The sequence below is a fragment of the Sus scrofa genome, chromosome 1 (genome assembly GCF_054392235.1).
Source record: "Sus scrofa isolate SSC_HxYL_T2T_F1_AM1 chromosome 1, Sscrofa_HxYL_maternal_Yorkshire_Landrace_v2.0, whole genome shotgun sequence".
Taxonomy (NCBI): domain Eukaryota; kingdom Metazoa; phylum Chordata; class Mammalia; order Artiodactyla; family Suidae; genus Sus; species Sus scrofa.
This window is the reverse complement of record NC_139383.1, coordinates 107,055,329-107,076,415: the sequence shown is the minus strand read 5'-3', so window position 1 is coordinate 107,076,415 and position 21,087 is coordinate 107,055,329. Positions and strand designations below refer to the sequence as shown.

Below are 21,087 nucleotides of genomic sequence, written 5' to 3'. Positions count from 1 at the left end.
ACAAACAGCTCATATTTCTAGTTGATTTTTACCTTTCATTTTAACTTAATGTTTTGAGCTTTGGAGAAGGTGAGTGAGAAACATTTTTGAAAATCTGATGAATGATCTGGGCTGTCTCTCCAGAAAAAGGAAGATGCTCACATACTCATACTGCTTTACATATGATCTAGCTGGGAGTTTAAAGATCCTCTAAAGCCCACCGAGATGCCCTGTTACAAGATGAGGTTAGAGCCCAGCTTCCCTGTGGAAATAGCCCCTGTCCCAGTAGCTGCAGATGACTGGGAGGCAATGCCTTCAGGCCCCCCCACCCCAAACTCCCTAGGCCCCTGCCACCTTCCCACCTGCCCAGTGTATCTTCCACTGCCCTGGCCAGTCTGGCTGGCTTTTGTCCCTCCCATTGACTGTCACCTCGCCTTTGTCCCACTGCTTCCCCACCCATGTCTCTACATCTAACCACAGTTCAGGTATGTAACGACCTCTGAGTGATCAGAAGAGGGTTCATGGAGGGTGTGGAGCTTGATCAGAGGAGAGGCCCCAGCTTCAGAGGCAGAAAAGCAATGAATGGCACTGAAACGTAAGCTCCTTGTGCAGCTGAAGTCAGAGCTGGCAGGGAGAGAGGGAGAGAGAGGGACCAATGGGCCAGGCTTGATGTTTCCCTCCTGCCTGGTTGGAAACTGAGAAAATCATCAGAAGCAAAGCACCCTGGTTAGTGAATAAGAAATCCCCAGGTTCTCATCCCAGCTCTGAGACATTGACTAAGTGTAGCTTCAGCCTCATGTCACTTCAGCAATCCAGCCTCACCTCCTTATCTTTAAAAGGAGATGGTGGAAATGCTGGCAGCACTGTGGTGAAATGGACACTCTTGAACATTGCAGGTGTCAGCCCAAATGTGCAGCCTTTTTGGAAAATGCAATTTGGAAAATGCAGTTTTATATGTTAGGAGCCATGAAAATGCTCATATACTTTTCATCCTTTTTCTGAGAATCTAAGACAGTAATCCAAAACATGGGGGGAGTTCCCATCATGGTGCAGCAGAAACAAATCCAACTAGAAACCATGAGGTTGCAGGTTCGATCCCTAGCCTGGCTCAGTGGTTAAGGATCTGGTGTTGCCATGAGCTCTGGTGTAGGTCGCAGACACAGCTCGGATCTGGTGTTGCTGTGGCTGTGGTGTAGGCCGGCAGCTATAGCTCTGATTAGACCCCTAGCCTGGGAATCTCCATATGCCACAGGTGCAGCCCTAAAAAAAAGCGCGACAAAACAAAACAAAACAAAAAATATGTGGGAAATAGTCATAAGGATGTTAGTATTATCTGTAATATGGAAAAGCCCCAGGTGTCCAAGAGTAGAGAATGGTTCAGCATGTAGTGTTATGTCCACTCGCTGGCGCTCTATGTAGCTATAAAAAATGGTTGATGTAGAGAATATGCTTAAGGTGCGATTCCTGCTTCCCACCTCCCACCCCCAGCCCGCACCTAAAAGACCTCGGTAAATGACAGTGACACTGACTCTCAACCAGGGGCCACTCACCAGCAAGTCCAATCACCTCTGCTTCTGCCACATTAGCATGCATCCCCTACAGGAAGTCTGGGAACATGGAGACTTGAGGTTCTGTTTCTGATTCAATGGGCCTGAGGTGGGGCCTAGGCCTCTGCATGGCAACCATCTGTCTAGATTCTAGCAGAAGATTGGAAATCCACATTCTTTTTTTTTTTTTTTTTGTCTTTTTGCCATTTCTTGGGCCACCGCATATGGAGGTTCCCACGCTAGGGGTCTAATCAGAGCTGTAGCTGCCAGCCTACGCCAGAGCCACAGCAACGCAGGATCCGAGCCGTGTCTGCAACCTACAGCACAGCTCACGGCAACGCCAGATCGTTAACCAACTGAGCAAGGGCAGGGATCGAACCTGCAACCTCATGGTTCCTAGTCAGATTCATTAACCACTGCGCCACGACGGGAACTCCTGGAAATCCACATTCTGAGCAACATCATCACGTTCCCATCATTCAGCCCATATTCCTGAACAACATACAGTCCAGGCTGTTGCACCTGCTTCTTCTTCAAGGGCTTTATTTGTCCTGAGCTCATTGCTAGGCCAGCCTGCTAACTCTGCTGGACAGATGCCTATTTCTACTTGGCCTCGAGATGTCCCAAACAGCCTGGAAAGCCTCAGTTGAGGGCCTGCTCTAATGTTTTACCCCTGTTATGATGAATGGGTCTTACCTCTGTCCCCCTCTGGCTTCTCCCAGTCCTTTCAAAGTCCAAAAACATTCTGAGCTACCTTATGCAGTTTAGGGATATTAAAAGTGACTTTTAAATGTGGTTATTGTGACCTAGGTTCAAATCCTGGCTCTGAGCTGCCATTCTGTAAAAGGGGAATCATAAGGTATAGACTTTGTAAGATTATCGTTGAAGATTAAAAGAAATAGTGCCTGCCAAGCTCTTATAGCAAAATGCTTGCAGCTATTATAATTATAATTATTTTTCTGTCCTTGGGGGTTAACAGTGAGTCTTTCCTTTGATGTGGTCCTTGTAGGAGGCCAAGGCCCTTGTTTTGATCTCCATCATGACCGTTCAGTTCTGCCTCGTTCATCCTACAAGCCTACCCTTGACCTTAATGAAAACTGCAGCTTCAGTGAGTGAAGGTCCCTGGGCTGACCCTCCAGCCTGGCTGGCTTGTCTGGCCCTCAGGAAGGCTCGTGGGCTGTCCTAGCCATTCTCAGTGACCCCCGCAATGGCACACTGACCAGCACGAGGGGAGCGGAGGAGTGAGGCCAATCTCCGCCCAGGCTCCCTGGGGCCAGACTCTTAACTGGAGGGTATTGGAGCCCTGCTCACTGCTTCATCCAACAGAGAAGGGGTGGGTGCATACCCCCTCCCCAGAGAGCAGTTAGCCACCCAGCCCAGCTGCCAACCTCTGCTCACCGACCTCCACCTATAGCACAGCCACACAAGCACACCCGCACATACCCAGAGCCCTGCCTCATCTTCCTCATTCCTGTCACCACCCTTCCTCCTCCTGGTCAAACACCAGTAAAGGGATAAGGTGGGCACCCAGGCGATGTCCAAGGGTACCAGCATGCTGGCTGGGTAAAAGGGCCTCACACACTTGCAGGGACCCCGGAAGGATAGGACAACCTTCACAATATCTACCCAAGGGAACTTGAGCAAAGGCCAGAGTTTGTAGCTGGCATTGCTGGACCTCTGCTCCCAGGCTGTCTAGACCCAGAAGGGTCTATCTTGCAAGCGTCATTTAATATTAGATAAGGTATGAGTTCCCCTTGTGGCTCAGTCGTAATGAACCTGACTAGTATCCATGAGGACGCGGGTTTGATCCCTGGCCTCACTCAGTGGGTTAAGGATCTGGTGTTGCCATGAGCTGTGGCATGAGCTGTGTTGCAGACACAGCTTGATCTGGCATTCCTGTGGCTATGATGTAGGCTGGCAGCTGCAGCTCCAATTTGACCCCTAGCCTGGGAACCTTCATATGCCCTAAAAAGACCAAAAAAGAAAAAAAAAAATTAGGTAAGGTTGTTGTTTGCCTAGATTGAGTTCCTTTTCTCTTTTCTTATCTTTTCTTTTCTTTTTTCTTCCTTCCTTCCATCCTCCCTCCCTCTCCCCTCTCTTCTTTTCTTTTCTTTCTTTCTTTCTTCCTTCCTTTCTTTCTCTCTCTCTCTCTTTCTTTCGTCCTTTTTCTCTCTCTCTCTTTCTTTCCCTCTCTTTCCTTCCTTCCTTTTCTTCTTCTTTTCCTTTTTTTCCCTCTTTGTGTATTTGTACCCCCTGAAAAAAAAGGTAACTCGGGATGCACGGAGTTAGTTAGGTCCTGCCCTTGACTGGCAGGTAAGTCTGGGCAACTGTGCTGGGAGGATGGCCCTGGGAGCACAGGGCAAGGAGTCAGGCAGCCAGGGTTCCACGCTGCGGCTTCACACCTGCACCTGGTGTGACCTTGTGCAAGTCACCTTCCCACCCTCAACCCCATTTCCTCACTCTCCGAGGGAGCTCTGCATCCTGCTCTCCCGGTCCCCTCGGGGTGGGAGCGAATGAGGTGACAGGCTGTGGAGACAATGAAGGGGTGAAGGCCAAAGACTTGACCTCACCCAGCTGACTTCATGGTAGATGGTTATCTGCTTACTGTCTTTCCCTACTAGGTCAGCTCCTGAGGACTGAGACGTGACATGTCCCTGTGTTCACTTTATAGCCAAAGCCTAAGGAATGGGAGCCATAGAAAGGCCCATACCTCTTATAGGAAGGAGGAAGGGAGGTAAAGAAGGAAAAGACAAGGAGAGAAGAGGGAGGAAGGAAGGATGGATGGAAGGGAGGGGGGAGGGGGAGGGAAGGAGGAGGGAAGCTGGCTCCCTGGCTGGCAGCACGGCCCCTTTCCCACCACTGCCCCCCTTGGCCAGGTCCCGGCCAAGTCCTCCTCCCTGGATGCCCAGCCAGCTCTGGGGGTGACAGGCACAGTCACCCAGCCCCAGCTGGTCTGCTGAAGCTTGGCCTGCCCTCCTCCTCCCATGGGTGTCTGTCTGTGTCACCAATAAGATCTGAGAGGAGGGTGAGGCCCTGGCAGCCCCAGGGCACTCAGGCCTGAGCTCACTCACCCTGTCTGTTTTTCGGCCAGCCAGGCCTGGCATTTTCCCCTCACGTCCCTGGTGAGAACAATTCCAGGCCCCAGGCTCCCCGTGCTTAGCCTGCACCTCCCCTCAGAGGTTCCCACCCTGGGTCAGGACAAGCTCCAGCTGCTCTCCTGAAGCACCTGAGTGGTGGGAGGTGGGCTCTGAGTACCCAGCCTTCAGCCTTCTTCTCCAGCTCCCACTGGACAGGGCAGCCAAAGGCCAGTCAGCCACAGGGCTCAGCTTCTCTGCATCAACTCTGTGTGCTTGAAGAAATTGGGTGTCTGGTCAGGAGATGGGTGTGGGGGGATGGGTCTGCCCTCACTCACACCCAGGGGCAGGAATGTGTGCAGCACTGGCCACCAGCAGATTTGGAAAAACTTTGTGACCATATAAGCCTAGCTTACATTTGATCGTGGCTCCCTCTCTGTCCTCGCTGCTCAATGGTGATGAATCATTCTTGCACATGGCATTTTAACATGTCTTCATAAAATATGATCTGAAGATCAAAGTGATGGAGCCATACGATTACAATGATGTCCATGGGATAGCAGTACAGGCCGGGGACTTCAAAATAGTGAAGACTGGGTCTGTCATTAGACAGGAAGCTGGGGGCCGTGATGGAAGAGGCTGGGTGTCACCTTCATGCTTCAGCCGGTTGAGTTTTCTCTGTTTTCCTCAAAATTTAAGGAAATGTTTGAGCACCTAAGGAGAGCAAAGTATGAGGGAAGGCAAAGCCTGTGTTTAGGGGAGGGTGGACTGTCCGTTCCAGTGAGACAGTGGGTGGGGGGCTGGGGGTGGGTTGGGGGTGGGCCCTGCTCAGCCATTGCACACCTGGTACGGTGGGATTGTGGGTCACCTTCTCACCTCAGTTTCATATATTTTTTCTACTATGGAAAAATATCAGACTTTTATTTATTTATTTATTTTTGGCTTTTTAGGGCTGTGCCCGTGGCATATGGAGGTTTCCAGGCTAGGGATCCAATCGTAGCTACAGCCACCGGCCTACGCCAGAGCCACAGCAACACCAGATCTGAGCCACATCTTGGACCTATACCACAGCTCACAGCAACACCAGATCCTTAACTCATATGAGCAAGGCCAGGGATTGAACCCGCATCCTCATGGATCCTAGTTGGGTTCATTACCCACTGAGCCACGACGTGAACTCCCAGACATTTTTTCACAGAGATCAGTATTCTCTTTAAAATTTTATACTCACATTGCTACATTGTAAAAAAACTACTAATTTCACAAGAGTTGTGCATCACTGATTTCAAAGATCTCCATTCTGTCACTCACTTGCTCTTCAATCTAGGTCTCGGCTTCCTAATCTGCAAAGTGGGACTCAGGGTTGCTGTGAAGGCCAAGCCGCATGATGGGTTTAGAAGCCACTGGAAGTTAAAGCACCATATATACAGACGTGGAGCTTGTCAGAAGTCAGGCCCTCAGACCTGATATGTCAGGGGAGCAGGGCTGTGGTGTGGAAACTCCCAGCCCTGTCTTGATCTCATGCTGATTCTCTCCGAGGTCTTAACTGCTTGCTCTGGACCAGCCCATTTCCAGGCTTTCAAGGCAGTGTGTGCAGTGGGGGCGGTGGGTAGTCACAGCTGCAGTAATGCCTCAGTCCTCACAAACTGATTCGCCTAAAAAATCAGCAGGGTCGACAAGGAAGCAAAGCCTTCTCAAAGCCCTATCAAGCACATTGCGGCCAAGATTCTCTCCTTGTTTGTTTACTGGCACCTGCATGTTCTTAGAGAATAAAGACCAACCTGGCTACAGAGCGTCAGACATGGTCTGGCTCCTGGTCATCATCTCATCCATAGTCCCCCTTTACAGAGTCCCCTCTGCAAATCTTTGTTCCCCACGTATTTGCCAGGAGGCTACTGTGTACTAGGGACATACCGTGAAAAAGACACCCAAGGTGCCTGGCCCACGATCAGCCTATGTTCTCCTGGGAGAGAGTCAAAAAATGATTCAATGTAAGCATGCAGTTAAATAAAACATGCAATAGAGTTTCCACTGTGGCGCAATGGAATCAGCGGCATCTCTGAAGCTCCAGGTTGCAGGTTTGATCTCTGGCTCCGCACAGTGGGTTAAAGGATCTGGCATAGCCACAGCTGTGGCATAGGTCACAATTGTGGCTCAGATCTAATCCCAGCCTGGGAACTCAATGTGCCACGGAGCGGCCATAAAATAAAATAAAATAAAATAAAATAAAATAAAATAAAATAAATTAAGAGTTCCCATTGTGGCATAGCAGAAATGAATCTGACTAGGAACCATGAGGTAACCGGTTCAATTCCTGGCCTCGCTCAGTGGGTTAAGAATCCAGCATTGCTGTGAGGTGTGGTGTAGGTCACAGATGCCACTCAGATCCCACGTTGCTGTGGCTGTGGTGTAGGCTGGCAGCTACAGCTCTGATTCAACCCCTGGCCTGGGAACCTCCATATGCCTCAGGTGCAGCCCTAAAAAGCAAAATAAATTAAAAAAAATAATTAATTAATTAAACATAAAATAAAAAGGTATGCAGGCTGCATGAGTGTTTTGATCAAGGTCAGAAATAGATAATGGGACCAGTTTTCCTAATTTTTCCATGGTGGTCAAGAAAGCTTTCTCTGAGGAGGTGACACTTCTTCAAGACCTGAGGCAGGGTGCAGGCATGTCAGGCCAAGCAAAGTCCCACAATAGGAAGGCAAAGGACCTCGGTGTATGTCTGCCTGTGACTGGAGATTGGGGGACGGGAGGCAGGGGTGAGTTTGGATTGAGAAGCAAGGATCGTGCCCTGTGGGCCGTGGTGAACATTTTGAACTGCATGTTAAGAGCCCTGAGACATGAGCGGACACATGTTTGAGGATTGCCAGGGCAGCCATGTGGTGCTGGGTGGAAGGAGCGGGACAGAAATGGGAGCAGGGGGGCAGCGAGGAGTCCTGCAGAAGTCAAGGGGGAGGAGGGTGGCTAGAGAAGTGGTGGAGGAGTCAGGAAGAGGGGATTTGAGGTCTATTTTGGCGATCTGATTCTTGCCCATGGATGGACTGGCTGTGGAAGGAGGGAGAAAGAGAGACTGAGTTTCCTCCTTGAGTAACACTCAGCCCCAGTGCCACATGGTTCTCAAGGGCAGCCTTGCTCTAGTGATTTACTGAAGTCTAACCTCCATCTCAGCCTCCTCCTGGCTAAGAACAGCCTCTCGGTTCAGTAAGAGTCATTATTCTGCCTGCTCAGCCAGTGAAGAAGTTGGAGCCACACTAACAAAGCAAACTGCTCCTTAGGGAACCAGTCATAAAAACTAGACAAAGGGCCAGAGCTGAACCCTGGGGGCAGCCTCTGGGCAGCAGAGTCCTAAAGACCCACGTGGCACATCCAGTGTTAGGCTGTATCCAGCTGTGTGACCTTGAACAAGTGATAAGACCTCTCTGAGCCCCAGTGTCCTCATCAGTAAAATAGAGAAGATAAAAACATCTACCTCCTGGAGTTCCTGCTGTGGCTCAGCAGCTTATGAACCCGACTAGTATCCTCATGGATTGAGGATGTGAATTCGATCCCTGGCCTTGCTCAGTGGGTTAAGGATCTGGTGTTGCCGTGAGCTGTGGTGTAGGTTGCAGATGTGGCGTGGATCTGGCGTGGCTGTGGCTGTGGTGTAGGCTGTCAGCTGCAGCTCCCATTCGACCCCTAGCCTGGGAACTTCCATATGCCCAGGTGTGGCCCTAAAAAGAAAAAAAAAAAAACCAAAAAACTACTTTCTTCGTGTGGTTACAAGGATTAAATGAGGGGCTGGGCCCTCAATAGGTATTAATATTTTCAGATCATGCAGCCCATCTCTGCATCTGCCTCTCCAGACATGTGCATACAGACATTCTGTGTGTGCACACACGGGTACAGAAGCTGTCTGCGTGCCCACGTCACAGCTGACGACCATGTGCCACTAAAGTTTCCAGTTGACAGTAGCAGATTTGCTCCCTTGGGCTTCTGTGTACCCTCCCGAGCTTGATGGTTGGAGCACGAGCTTTCACCCTCTTTGGAACAAGAGTGCCTTGTGGGTTTGGAGGCAGACGTGGAAGGCAAGGCGTCTCTAAGCCAGCCTGTTTCCTACTGCTCTGACCGACATGACCCAGGAACAGGGTGGGGCGGGAAGGAGGGGGAGAGGAGGAGAGTGAGTAAGAGGGAGGGGGCCTAGGAGGGAACCTCCTCCCCAAAGGAAATGCACTGTAACTAACACATCTAGAGTCTGGTGCCTGAGCCCCTTCTGTGGGGCTTGGGGAGTCTCCCCCGCCCACCTCCCCACCCCACCCTCCAAGGCTCCTTTAGGTTCCTGTTCCCAGGAGGCAGCTGGCATGGGGGCTGAGAACAGGAAGGCGAGGCTGGAGGGATAGTGGGGCAGGGAATTTTTGCCCAGAGCCCTTCCGAAGGGAGTGTCCCAACAGGGCACACACACAGTGATTAAGGGGGAGGGGGGGAAATGACAGCTGCTGTCCACTGCAGTACCCAGCCTCTGGGCTGGATGGTGGCCAGCTCTCCCCCCCGCCCCCCCGGGGCTCTTGGCTGCAATTTCAGCCCTGGCACCACCCGATGGCCTACTCAGACACTCCTTCAGGTCCAGGGGCCAGACGGAGCCCTGCTGGGAGGAGCCGCCGAGGGACAGACAGGGCTGGGCGAGGCAGCTCTCCCCGGCCCCTCCCTGCAGCCTTGCTCCTCTACCGCCCCCTCTGCCTGTATCCTGCTCCAGCTGGGTTTGAAAGAGGTGCTCTAATCCTCTCGCCCCGCAAAGCAGGTCCTACCCTGGACTCTTTCCTCTTAGCCAGAAGCTACCCACAAACTGGTTCCACCTTGTAGACCCTGACCTGAGCCTTTACTGCTGAGAGAATCCTCTAGACCAGGCCAGCTGCCCCCTGCCCCCTGCCCCCAGCCTTCTCTCTCCCCACCAGACACACCCTCCTGCTGCTGAGACCACTTCCTGGAGCCCTCTCTGGGTGAGGAGTGAGTTCTACCTTCCTGACTGCCCTGGCTCCTTGTCAACTCTGAAGAATCAGTGCCCTACTCCTTAATGGACCTCATAATAGTGCTCTGTGTGCCCTGCCCCATGCTGACCAGCCCCCTGTGCTTCATCTCCCAGAAGTCAGGAGGCTCCAAGGATGGTGCCCAACGCACCCACCTCACCCCACCTCCACCCAGGCGGTTGTGGCAAATGTCACCTTATGGGTGCACAACAAACACTTCTGGATTGATACTGATTCCATCCAGGTCATGCTTTGGCACATTTACCTCCTGGGTCTGGGAGCAGAGTGTGGAGTTATGCTTGATTGGATATTTAATTAGCGCCTTTGTGGACAAAGGGATTTGACTTTTCATTCTTTGGCTTGGGTGTTCCGGGAGTACATGATTTTTGATAAAACGCTATGGAGTCATCCAGTCCTGGAAACTGTCCAGCTGCCCTGATTAAGCACCTTCCCTTCCATGCTTGATTCCCTGATTTGGCACCCCCTCCCCATCCCACCTCATGCCACCCCTCCCTGGCTCGGAGCCTGCCTGTCCCCCCATGCTGCCACCTGTGATCTTCCCATTGTAGCAAGAAGGGTCTAACTCATCCCAGATTTTTGTGGAGACTCCTGGCCCAATCCAGATCCATTGGTATTTACAGTTTTCAAACTACAGAGGGAGACCCTTCCTGTCTTCCTGAAGCAATTTTGCCTGCCTGGCTCAGGCTCTTGCAGGGCGTGCCCCACAAAGGAATGAATCACTAACACTGGGATTTCAGGCAGGGGGCACCTGTTGGAGGAAATATTTAAGTCTGAACCATCTTCCTGGGGTTCCACAAACCTTGGCCCCATCCTTGGCCTTGATGGATTGATGGACCTTTTCGGATTTACCTCTGGCTTTGGGGTGCTTTAATGCTTGTGGCCTGCCCCTGAAGAGCGGCGGAGGCTGTGGAAGTCCAGCCTCCGGACCAGGGATCTAACCCTTGTCACAGCTGCTGCAGTGTCCAGGCTGGAGCCTTAACCTACAGGAGAACGTCAGATCTCATTTTTTTCTGCTGATTCTCCATTGCACACCTGGCAGCTGGTCACCAGGGAAGAAGGACTCCCTCAGGCTTCTCCCCCATTTCTGAGAACAGCCCAACCTGGGTACCAGGGAGTTAATGAAGTCTCCCCTCCACCCCCACCCCCAGGTGAAGGACAGTTCCTGAGGAGGGGGCCTGACAGTAGCAGGGGCCTCCCAGCTGGCAGTTTTCAAGCAGGTCGTGGTGTGTGGTTTTAAGGAACAGCCTAGGAGAGGACGCTCCCACCACACCTCTCTGGGATTGGTGGCTGGCCCACCCCAGATGTGGACTATTGTCTCTGGTTGGCATTTCTGAGTCAGTCTTTGAAAGGAGACAAAGCCAAGGAGAGCCTGGTGATACTGTGTTTGTTGCTGGGGAGGAGCATCCCTGGGGGCCCCCACCTCAGGTCCCCTGACTTCCCCTGTGTCAAGTTCCCCTGGGCACCCCAGTGGAGGGAGCCATAGTTCTGTGCCTCCTTCCTGCATGTCCCTCTTTTTTTTTTTTTTTTTTTTAATTTGCTACTTGAATGCCCGCTGTGCAGTGTTTTATTTGGTAAGTGACACTCACAACCCTTTAAGGAGAAAGCATATAATTCCAGTAATTTTATTGGGATCAGGATTCAGAAATGGAAATAAAATTGCCTCTAAAAAGATTCGCAGAATTGAAGAACAAAATAACAGGGAAAAGCCGTCCCTGATTTCGGATAAATGGTAAGATATCTTGTAAAACATTAGAGAAAAAAATTAGTAAACAAACGGAAAGACCCAGGAGAAAAGTGGCGGCGAGAGGGGACCTCATCCACCACCCTTGCTTTCATTTCTGCTTTACCTTTACGAAAGGGCTAACTTCGCGTGTTAGAAAGTGAGGCGAAGAACGCGACTGGTGCAATTGGTCCTTGTCCCGCGCTGAACAGTACAGGTGGACGGAAAGGGGCTGCCTGCCAAATACTTCTGGTTGGAGGGAGGGGTGGGAGTGCTCTCTCAAAACCACTCCTGGAATGGCTTAACTCGCCCAGCACGAATCAATGACAACCTCCCGCCGGCTGCGGCAGGCTCCCCTGAGCAGCGCTGCCGCGTGGATTCCCAGCCCGGGACCCTGGCGGCGCTCAGGACACCGCCCGGGCACGAGCGCGGCATCTCCGGGGCGGCAAGGTGGGTCTGCGGCGGCCTCGTCCGGGAGCAAGGTGGGATGGGCTCAGGACCCCCAGCGGCGGCCTTGTGGGGAGGAGGGTGGAGGGGAGGCCCCTGGGGCGCCGAGAGTCAGCGTCCCCTCCCCGGGCGCTGCGGGCGTTCGCGCTCCGCGCGGCGGGGACCCCCGGACCGGGTGGCGGCTCCAACTGGCGCTCGCCGGGCTTGAGTGGCGGCGTCTGCAAGGAATTTCAAAGCAGCTCCTGGGCTGCAGCCGAGCGTGCTGGGGAAAGCGGGGCTTGGGCCCTGGCGCTAAGTCAGGGGTGCGTGGCCGCCTACCCCCCATCGAAACGCCCGAAAGAATCAGGGATTCGGAATTATACAGCAACTCTGCTCACGTTCTCAGCGCCCCGTGGCCGTCGCGGCAGTTTCGGGGTGGGGGAGAGGGGACATCGAAGAGTGCGAGGGGCACTCGGGAAGGTGGTGGCCAATAGACACATGGTTAGTTTCAACTAACCCTCCCCCTCAAAAAGCTTGATCCCCCCCCCCCCAGGCCCCGTGTCTGATGCAAAACTTGGGGGGTGGGGTGGGGACAAAAGCCAAGGCAACTCCTTGGAGAAGTCAGAACACGGGCAGAAAATAAAAGGGGGATTGGCAGAAGTGGCTGGACGAGCCGGAGGGAGCCCAGTCGCGGTCCAAGGGTTGAATTGCCGGCAAAGCCCGGTGGATGAGGACCCTTCCCTGCGTTCCGACGTGGGTGCGGGTGGGTCGTGGAGCAAAGCCTGGGTCCCGGAGCTCCCGAGGCGGCCGGGTCGGGGTGGCACGGGCCGGCTCCGTGCGCCCCCGCTCGGATAACCCTCCCGAGCGCCAGGTTCCTGCAGCGGGGCTCAGCGGCTGCGGGCTGACCTGGGAGGGACTCCGGAAAGAGCTTACACACCCTTACACACTCAGGCACTGAGCGATGAGGGTGGGCGCGGTTTTCTTCGTGTCTATGGTGAGGGCTCCGAGGTCCTTCAGGTTTGGTAGTGCTGGTTTCTAGCTTCTGTTGTCCAGGCTGCGGGCCTGGACCGCTGCCGTCTTTTTTTTTTTTTTTTTTTTTCCTAAATCCTGGGTCCTGGCCTCTGCTCGGGAGGCAGCCCCATTCCCAAGATTCACTGGCCGGCTGGTGGCATACCCCTTACAATCCCTCCAAATGCAGAAATAGGAAAATATAAAGGAAGTAGTTGAAAAGACAAGTTCCCCCCCCCCCCCCCCCCGCCCCCGGAGTGGATAGAAGATTTTGTAGAAGGGGAGGGAGAGGAAGGGCCGAAGGCCCTGCCAGGTTCAAGTTTCAGTTCTACTCCTTCACCCAGCTAAGTCCTAGGGATTAGAAGGGTTCAGGGACCTCCTCTGGATAGATCTCCTGGAAGAGAAAGTAGCCTGGGCACCACCCTCTCCCCTTAAGGCCCAGCCTGGGCTGAAAGGGAAAAGAAACTACCCTCCTAAAAGATGACTGGGGTCAGCCTGTGCTTCTGGTGGTGATGTTTGGCACTGTTTCCTCCCAGACAACCACACTGAGGACCACACAAAGTCAGCCACCACCGGCCTTATCACCTCCTTTCCGCAGGGGAGGGACTGAGGCCCCAGGGGCTCAGTGAGTCCACTGCTTCCTACATAGACTTATAGGACACTAGGGCCACACAGGCCCTGAGGCCACCAGCATGGGTTCCAGAACTTCATGAACCTGGATCCCACCAAGCACCTTGCGAGACCTGTTGGGAGAGGCAGAAAGGACTCAGGCTTGACCCCCACCCACCAGGGGCATCTGGTGCAGATTGATGAGACTTGCACAGAATAAGCCAAGCTTGAGACACTGCTGGGAGAGCCACTCTGGGATCTGAGAAGAGCCACTTTGGCAGCCAGAGAGGTCAAGAAAAGCTTTAAATAAGAGGAGGCACTGGGGCAGGACCCTGAAGGAGGAAGGCTCAAAAGAGCAAAAGGCCTGGAGGTCGGGGAACTTGAGGTTTATCCCATGTCAGCTCAAGGAGATGAATCTGAGAGGGTCAGAGAGGAGAGAGACAGGACATTCAGAGGCCATCTGCCGCATGCCCAATACTGTGCTTGACATACATTATCTCACCCACATTGCTTGTCAGTTATGAATCATTAGCTCCACTTTGCAGATGAGGAAATAGAGGCTCCAAGAGGTTAAGTAAGCTGCCCAGCTCCTTAGGGACAGAGCCAGGAATCCAAGCTACCCATCATACCACCAACCTTTCAGAAGCTTACACTTGAGGTGGGGAAACAGGAACCCAGCACTCTGGTATAATTTATTGCCCAACACAAAGTAGTATGTGTTACATTCAATGTCAGCTTTCTTGAACCTGAGTTTCTTTTCATTCAGTCAATCAGTCTTTCATCCAACAACTACTGTATTGTCTAATGTGTGATTCCAAGCACCATGCTAAGTGTGGGGCATCCGGGAGTCAGCAAAGTCCAGCCTGGTCCCTGGGAGTAGCAGTAGGACCTCCTTCAATGGGTACTGAGTGAATGAAATGAGACAGTAGGTAGGAAGGTGTGACAGAAGCATGACCAGGAAGAAGGAGGAGGAGCAGGAGGTCTGGGGGAAGAAGAGGAGTGGGGGGTTGGATTGATGAATGTCCCCACGTGCAGTCACAAGGACGAACCCTGGCTCGAGGAGACCTCGCGGAGTGTGCACAGTGCCCATGAAGATGCCTGAGCCCCTGCTCTTCAGGTTATCAATTTACAGGTGCAGGTTCCAAGATGAGCCTTTAGTTTGGGCACATCCCAGAGATGACGAGAGCCCCGTGCAGCCTCCAGGAGGACTGTCGCCTCTCAGTAGCAGTGCCAGCCAGCCTGAGATCTGCCACAGAGCATCATCAACCCCCCCACCCCCGCCCCCACCATGCATCCTTCTCATTCCTCAGCGGCTGGGATTTGTACTTTCCATACCCTCAGGGCTGGTGTTGTAATGAATGCCAAGCCCCCCATCCTACTGTTGGGGAAGCTTGTCCTTGTTCACGGGACTCGGTGGCAAAGTCAGGACCCAGGGCTCTTGACTGTCCATAGCTCTCAGACAGCTCATGCCCACCTGTCAGGGTGTTTCAGGACTCAGATGAAAAGATCATGCTCCGTCCGCTGTATCTCCACTCACAGCGCCATTTCCCGATGTTCCCGTCCATCTCTGTTTTAGCTGAGCCAACACATCTGTCCTAATAAAATAGTGTCAGATGGATACTTGAGACAGAGCAGCCATAAATATTCTAGGACATTTGGCCTCTTAACTCTCCTTCCATCTTGAATGGTATAATAGGTGTAAGATAACTACCTCTGAAATGAACTCTCACTTTTGTGAGGAAGGTGAACTGATGAATCTTGCCTTGATGCCAAGCCCCTTTGAGGATGCTCTGAGACCTTCCTTCTTTAGAATTGACACCAACTCTTCCAGGGAGGTTGGTTTTCCTCTTCCTTCTCTGCCCAACTCTTCCTAAATCTTTTGGGCTTGAGGTCACGAGGTCTGTTGCATTCTGTTTTGATGTCGTGGTGCCAGAATAAAGGCATTTTTTTCTTTCGCCTGATGATGAGATGATCAGACTGATAAGAGCAGAGAGCCCCCGCCTGGCTGCCCCATGTTTACAGCAATCACACAGGTGGATAATTACATGGGGATGTCTGTTTGCTCAGCGCTTGCTCAGCCGTGCAGCCCTACAGGTTGGCCCAGAGAGAGAGAGCGCAGTTCAGTTTATTTTCCTTTGGCTGGGAACTGCGGAGATGAATAGAGGGAGGGAAATCTGGGGTTGAAAGATTGTTGCCAAGAGCAATTTGGAGTCTCCTCCATATTAGTCAGAGATTGTGTTTTTTCCTCTCTGAAGCTGCCCGCCTCATAGTAACTTCCACCAAGGATTTTTTTCCCCTCAACTTTGTGTGCACGCGCGCTTGTTAGTTTTTGTTTTGATTTTTAACTTGCTGGATGTCTCATGACTTAGAGAAAAAAATGACTTGGGGAATGGGGTTATGAGATGGGCCCTTTGTACTATACAGTCTGCAGGTTATTGCTTAATACATTTGAATATTGATAGACCCCAAGTTACCATGATAGACTGAGATGAGTAATTCCTTTGAAGTGAGAGTTTATCTTCAGTGGATGACTTTCAAAATTGCAGCAGAATTTAACTTTTCCTCCGTCCATCTCGAGCCTGTGTTTAGAGAAAGAGGAATGTGTGCTCTCTTGTCTCCCTCCCTTTTGTTCCCTTTTGGAGGTCCCCTCCATCAGGGCCTTCCTTGGAAGGGGACCAGCCAGAGTGCACCTCCTTCCCTCTCCTTGTCACCCCTGAAGCCCCTCCACCTGCAGGAGGTCAGGGGGTGAGAAGGAAGCCTCCTTGGGGTTGGGGGTGGTGGTGGTGGTGGTGAGAGCTCTTCCCCAGGGATGGCCTGGCTCTGGTCGCATGAGGTACAGAATGTGAGAGCTGGCACAACCAGAGCCTGCCCTTCCTGGGCCAGGATCATGGGGCGGTATGTTCTTCATTGGTCAAGAAGTGAGTTCATCCTCTGAACAAATTGAGTAGAGCGATAGCGAGACACTGAACTGGAAAAATTGCCTAATAATAGAGTACATAGTCAATGTCGGCTCTTTCAAATTAGATACAAACCAGAGGCAAATGTACATGTGACCTTCCCAAATGATATCATACAACTGAACTTGGCCTTCAGAAAAATTCTGCCTTGCCTACACAGATGTATGTGCACACACGCACACAGGGCTCTTGCTTTTTTGGCTGTGGATGCTGGCTGATAATTCTGTTGTTTCTGGAGCTAACTGGTAGATCTGTTGGCTTTTGTGATGCTCTTGGTAAAAGTAAGAGGTGACAGTGCCCCCAATTCCTTACCTTCTTTCAAGCCCTAGGGAAGTCCAGCAGAGGATGCTTCTATTAAGGAGAACCTAAATAACAGGAACTTTTCTAAGATTTTTTTTCAACAACAGCTTTATCGAGATAAGTCACATACTATGCAATTCACCCATTTCAAGTAATCAAGTCAGTAGTTTTTAATATTACTAACAAACTGGTGCCATCATCACCACTGTCAGTTTTAGAATATTTTCATCACACCGGGAAGAACCCTGTCACCCTCACTCCCCATTTCACCCCAACCCCCAATTCAAGGTCACCAATAATCTCCCTTCTGCCTATAAATACATTTGTCTGTTCTGGACATTTCATATCAATGGAGTCATATATGTGGCCTTTTGTGACTAACTGCTCTCACGTCACATAATATTTTCTTTTTTCTGTCTTTTTTTTAAGGCCATACTCTCAGCATATGGAAGTTCCCAGGCTAGGTGTCAAATTGGAGTTGCAGCTGCCAGCCTACGCCACAGCCACAGCAATGCCAGATCTCTGCTGCATCTGCAGCCTACACCACAGCTCATGGCAACGCTGGATCCTTAACCCACTGAGTGAGGCCAGGGATTGAACCTGCTTCCTCATAGATACTAGTCAGATTCGTTTCCGCTGAGCCACGACAGAAACTCCACACATAATATTTTCAAAGTTCATCCACACTTCATTTATTTTATTGCTAAATAATGTTCCTTGTATGGGTCTATCCCCCTTTTATTTATCCATTCATCACTTGATGGATAGCTGGATTGTTTCCATGTTCGGCTCTTGTAAATAAAATGTGTGCAAGTTTTTGTGTGGCCTTGGGTTAGCATTTCTCTTAGGTACATACTTAGAATCGAATTGCGGGGTCAGATGATAACTCTGTGTGTTATGTTTTGGGGAAATGCCAGACTGTTTTTCACAGTGGCTGTGGCATACATTATCCGTTTTCCATTCCCACCAGCAGTGCGTGGGGATTCCAGTTTTCTGACATCTTTGACAGAATTTGTTGATAATATCTGCTTTTATCATTGTAGCCATCCTATTTTCTAGGAGCCTATGTATCAAGGAAGCAGCACCTGGGTAATACTCTAGAATCAGTTCAGTCACATTTGCTTGCTGTAGCTTTAGTGAGAGCCATTTATTTCAACTTTTTTTTTTTTTTTTTTTTTTGGCTGCCTGGTGACATATGGAGTTCCCCAGCCAGGGATCAGATCCAAGCCATAGTTGCCGGATCCTTGCCGGATCCTTAATCTCAGTACCAGAAGTTAATTCCATTAGCAGGGCCGGGGATTGAACCTGCATCCCAGCACTCCAGAGATGCTGCTGATCCTGTTTCACCACAGCAGGAACTCCTATTTCAACTTCTTGATCATCCTACCTAGCCTGGGGTTTCCTCTCCATGTCCCAGACCTCTACAGGGTTTCCCTGTAAGTTTCTATTAACAGAGTCCCACGGTATCACACAGGATCCGTGTGTTCAAAGGGATTCTGTTTTCCTGAGCAAAGTTCCAAAAAGCCTGTAGTTGGGCTCACCCCCTCGGCCCCACTCTATCAAGATTCTGATGGAAAGCCAGGCTCAGGGAAGGGAAGAAACTGACCTAAAGGGAAATGAATGTGACATTCATTGGACAAGCTGTGCAATGTTTAGGGCTATGGTGGAGACTTGACTAAGATCCTGAATTTTGTATCCCTTTAGGATCACAAATGAAACTGTTGGAGGGCTAACATCTTAACCAGGTGGCAGCTGGGCAGTGCAAAGCCACCTCGTCCCATTCTTGTTCAGGACTTAGGCTGCTGGCAAGACCCATTGATTCATGCAGAACTGCTAGGCATGGCTGGATGCTCTGTTTCACACTGGTATTTCTTTTTTTTTTTTTTTTTTTTTTTGTCTTTTTGCTATTTCTTTGGGCCGCTCCCGCGGCATATGGAGGTTCCCAGGCTAGGGGTCGAATCGGAGCTGTGGCCACCGGCCTATGCCAGAGCCATAGCAACGCGGGATCCGAGCCGCGTCTGCAACCTACACCACAGCTCACGGCAATGCCGGATCGTTAACCCACTGAGCAAGGGCAGGGACCGAACCCGCAACCTCATGGTTCCTAGTCGGATTCGTTAACCACTGCGCCACGACGGGAACTCCACACACTGGTATTTCAACTCCATGGTGAAATAATTTTATCCCATTGTGGGTGAATGGACAGATCCTCTAGACAGAAAATCAATAAGGCAACAGAGATCCTAAATGGCACAATAGAAAAGTTAGACTTAATTGACATTTTCAGGGTATTGCATCCAAAAAAATCAGAATATACATTCTTCTCAAGTACACATGGAACATTCTCAAGGATCAATCACATACTGGGACACAAAGCTAACCTCAACAAATTTAAGAGTATAGAAATTATTTCAAGTATCTTCTCTGACCACCATGGCATGAAGCCAGAAATCAACCACAGAAAAAGAAATGAGAAAAATCTAATTACATGGAGACTTAACAACATGCTACTGAAAATCCAATGGGTCAATGAGAAAATCAAGAAGGAAAAGTCATACCTGTGGGACTGACGGAAGTCACACTCTTAAGGGAGATAAATATGAACTGAGTAGTATGGGGTGGGTGGACGGGGACTCACATAGTTTGAAAGGTTGCCAAAGATTACAAAAAATTACCCTTTTCCCAGAACATGCTAAAATCCAGGTCAGTGGCCATTCTGGGGCATCAAGTCCAATACAAGCAAGTCTAGTACCAGAAATTAATTCCATTAGCTTCTTAGAAATTATTCTCAAGCAGCTGGGATCAGGCCTTGCTACTAATTTACTCTTCATCAAACTAGTGCTTAATCCAGCAGTCCCTAAACCTGACTACAGTGCTGTTCACTTATAACACCTTTTAAAGAATTACAAGTGCTAGGGCCCCACCCAAAAGGGACTGAGGCAGATGCTCAGAGGAGGAGACCAGGTGCCTGAAGGTGGTTGTGATGGAGTCTGAGAATGCAGGGTGACCTCTCTGGCCCCAGTTTCCTTACTGGAAAAGAGGAGGTAGAGTAGACCAATGTTCTTCATAGGGATTCATGGAGATGATTCAAGCAGAATAGTTCTGGGTGGGTCTGGTTTTGTGTGAAATTTTACTTATACCAGGGGGCTACTGCTGCTGAAAAAAAAAATCAGAGAGCCCTTGAGTGGATGGGTTCTCAAGTTCAGCTGTGACAATTCAGAGGACGCATTCTCAGGGGACAATTTCCCCAACTTCTTGGAGGAGGATTTAGCAGGAATCGTGCAAATGGCAGTTACTTGATAATGGAGTCACGTTCTTTGAGGGCAGGGCCTGGACTGCCTGGCCTGCTGTGTGCACAAAGGTGATGGTGACAGGGAGTAGAATTTGACATTAGAGAAAGAAAAGTAGCCGTTTCTTCTCCCAGTCCCCTTCGGTGGCTTCCCTACCCACCTCCCTGGAAGTCCCCAGGGTTTTCCTCCTCTTCTTCTGTGGCTGTTTTTAATAATAGCTCAGAGCATCATTCATTCATTCATTCATTCATTCATTCCTTTATCCATTTTCCATTTCCTACACACCTTGTAGATGAACACTTCATTTCTGTCCTCACATAACGTGCAGCACATTTTAACCAGAAAGCCAGCCTAAGGCTGCCCTCCGGAGGTGCCATTTCTGAGATCCTTGATTTGGATCGAGGAAAATTGTGGAGAGGCCCAGATTCCTCGAACATGGGGAGGATGGCCTCACCCATAACCCTGTCTGCAGGCTCTGCTCCCCCTCCCTCCCCCACTGGGGCTCTGCCCTCAGCAGGCAGCTCAGAAAAAGCTTCTGTCATTCCTGATCTCAGCTAGAGATGCCCCCTCCTCCTCACCTCCCACCTGCTCAGGGCATCGGTGGAAGAGGGAGGGTGAGGGCTGGTTTATTTGGAGATCTGAGCACTGATACTCCAGCCCTTGGCTCCCACCCCACACCTCTGACTGGCCAATTCACGGGGCAGCTGTGCTTGAATGACTGAAATAATCAGTGTTTATTAAAGCTGTTGGGGCGGGGGAGAGCGTGGTGGGGTTAAGGAGGCCCAACAAGAGGGACCGGGGTGGTGGGGGCGGGGGAGGGTGGTCAGATCCCTTCCCTCCCTTCCTGGTGAATGCACACTCGGTGACATTAGAGCCGCTGCTTTGGGATGTTTTGAAAGATTTTTTTTTTTTTTTTCCTAATGAAGGCAGAACCTTGAAGGTTCATTTGAATAGGGATTAATGTCTCTGTGGCCTGGACCTGCAGAGAAGGAGAAATTCTAGAAGGGTGGAAGTTTCAATCAAAGGAAACAGGCTTGATCTGCCTCCCACTGATCTGTGAGGCCTCCTCCGTTGGCAGCTTGGAAGGGAACATGTTTGAGGCAGTTTTCTGGGCATTGCCGTATCTTTGTGTGTGTGTGTGTGTGTGTGTCCT

At 50.9% G+C, this 21,087-nt stretch overlaps 1 protein-coding gene across 2 annotated transcripts in view; it reads left to right on the top strand.

The window, feature by feature from the left end:
- Positions 1 to 21,087, top strand: part of ZBTB7C (zinc finger and BTB domain containing 7C) — a 405,029-nt gene that overhangs the window by 268,330 nt on the left and 115,612 nt on the right. The window contains exon 1 of one of the 2 annotated variants that reach the window (XM_021092808.2): positions 11,667 to 11,794. The exons of the other annotated variant lie outside the window; for it this stretch is intronic. The gene's annotated coding sequence lies outside the window, so the exon portion shown is untranslated. Of the gene's footprint in view, positions 1 to 11,666; positions 11,795 to 21,087 lie in introns of those variants that run through there. 2 annotated transcript variants of the gene reach the window in all.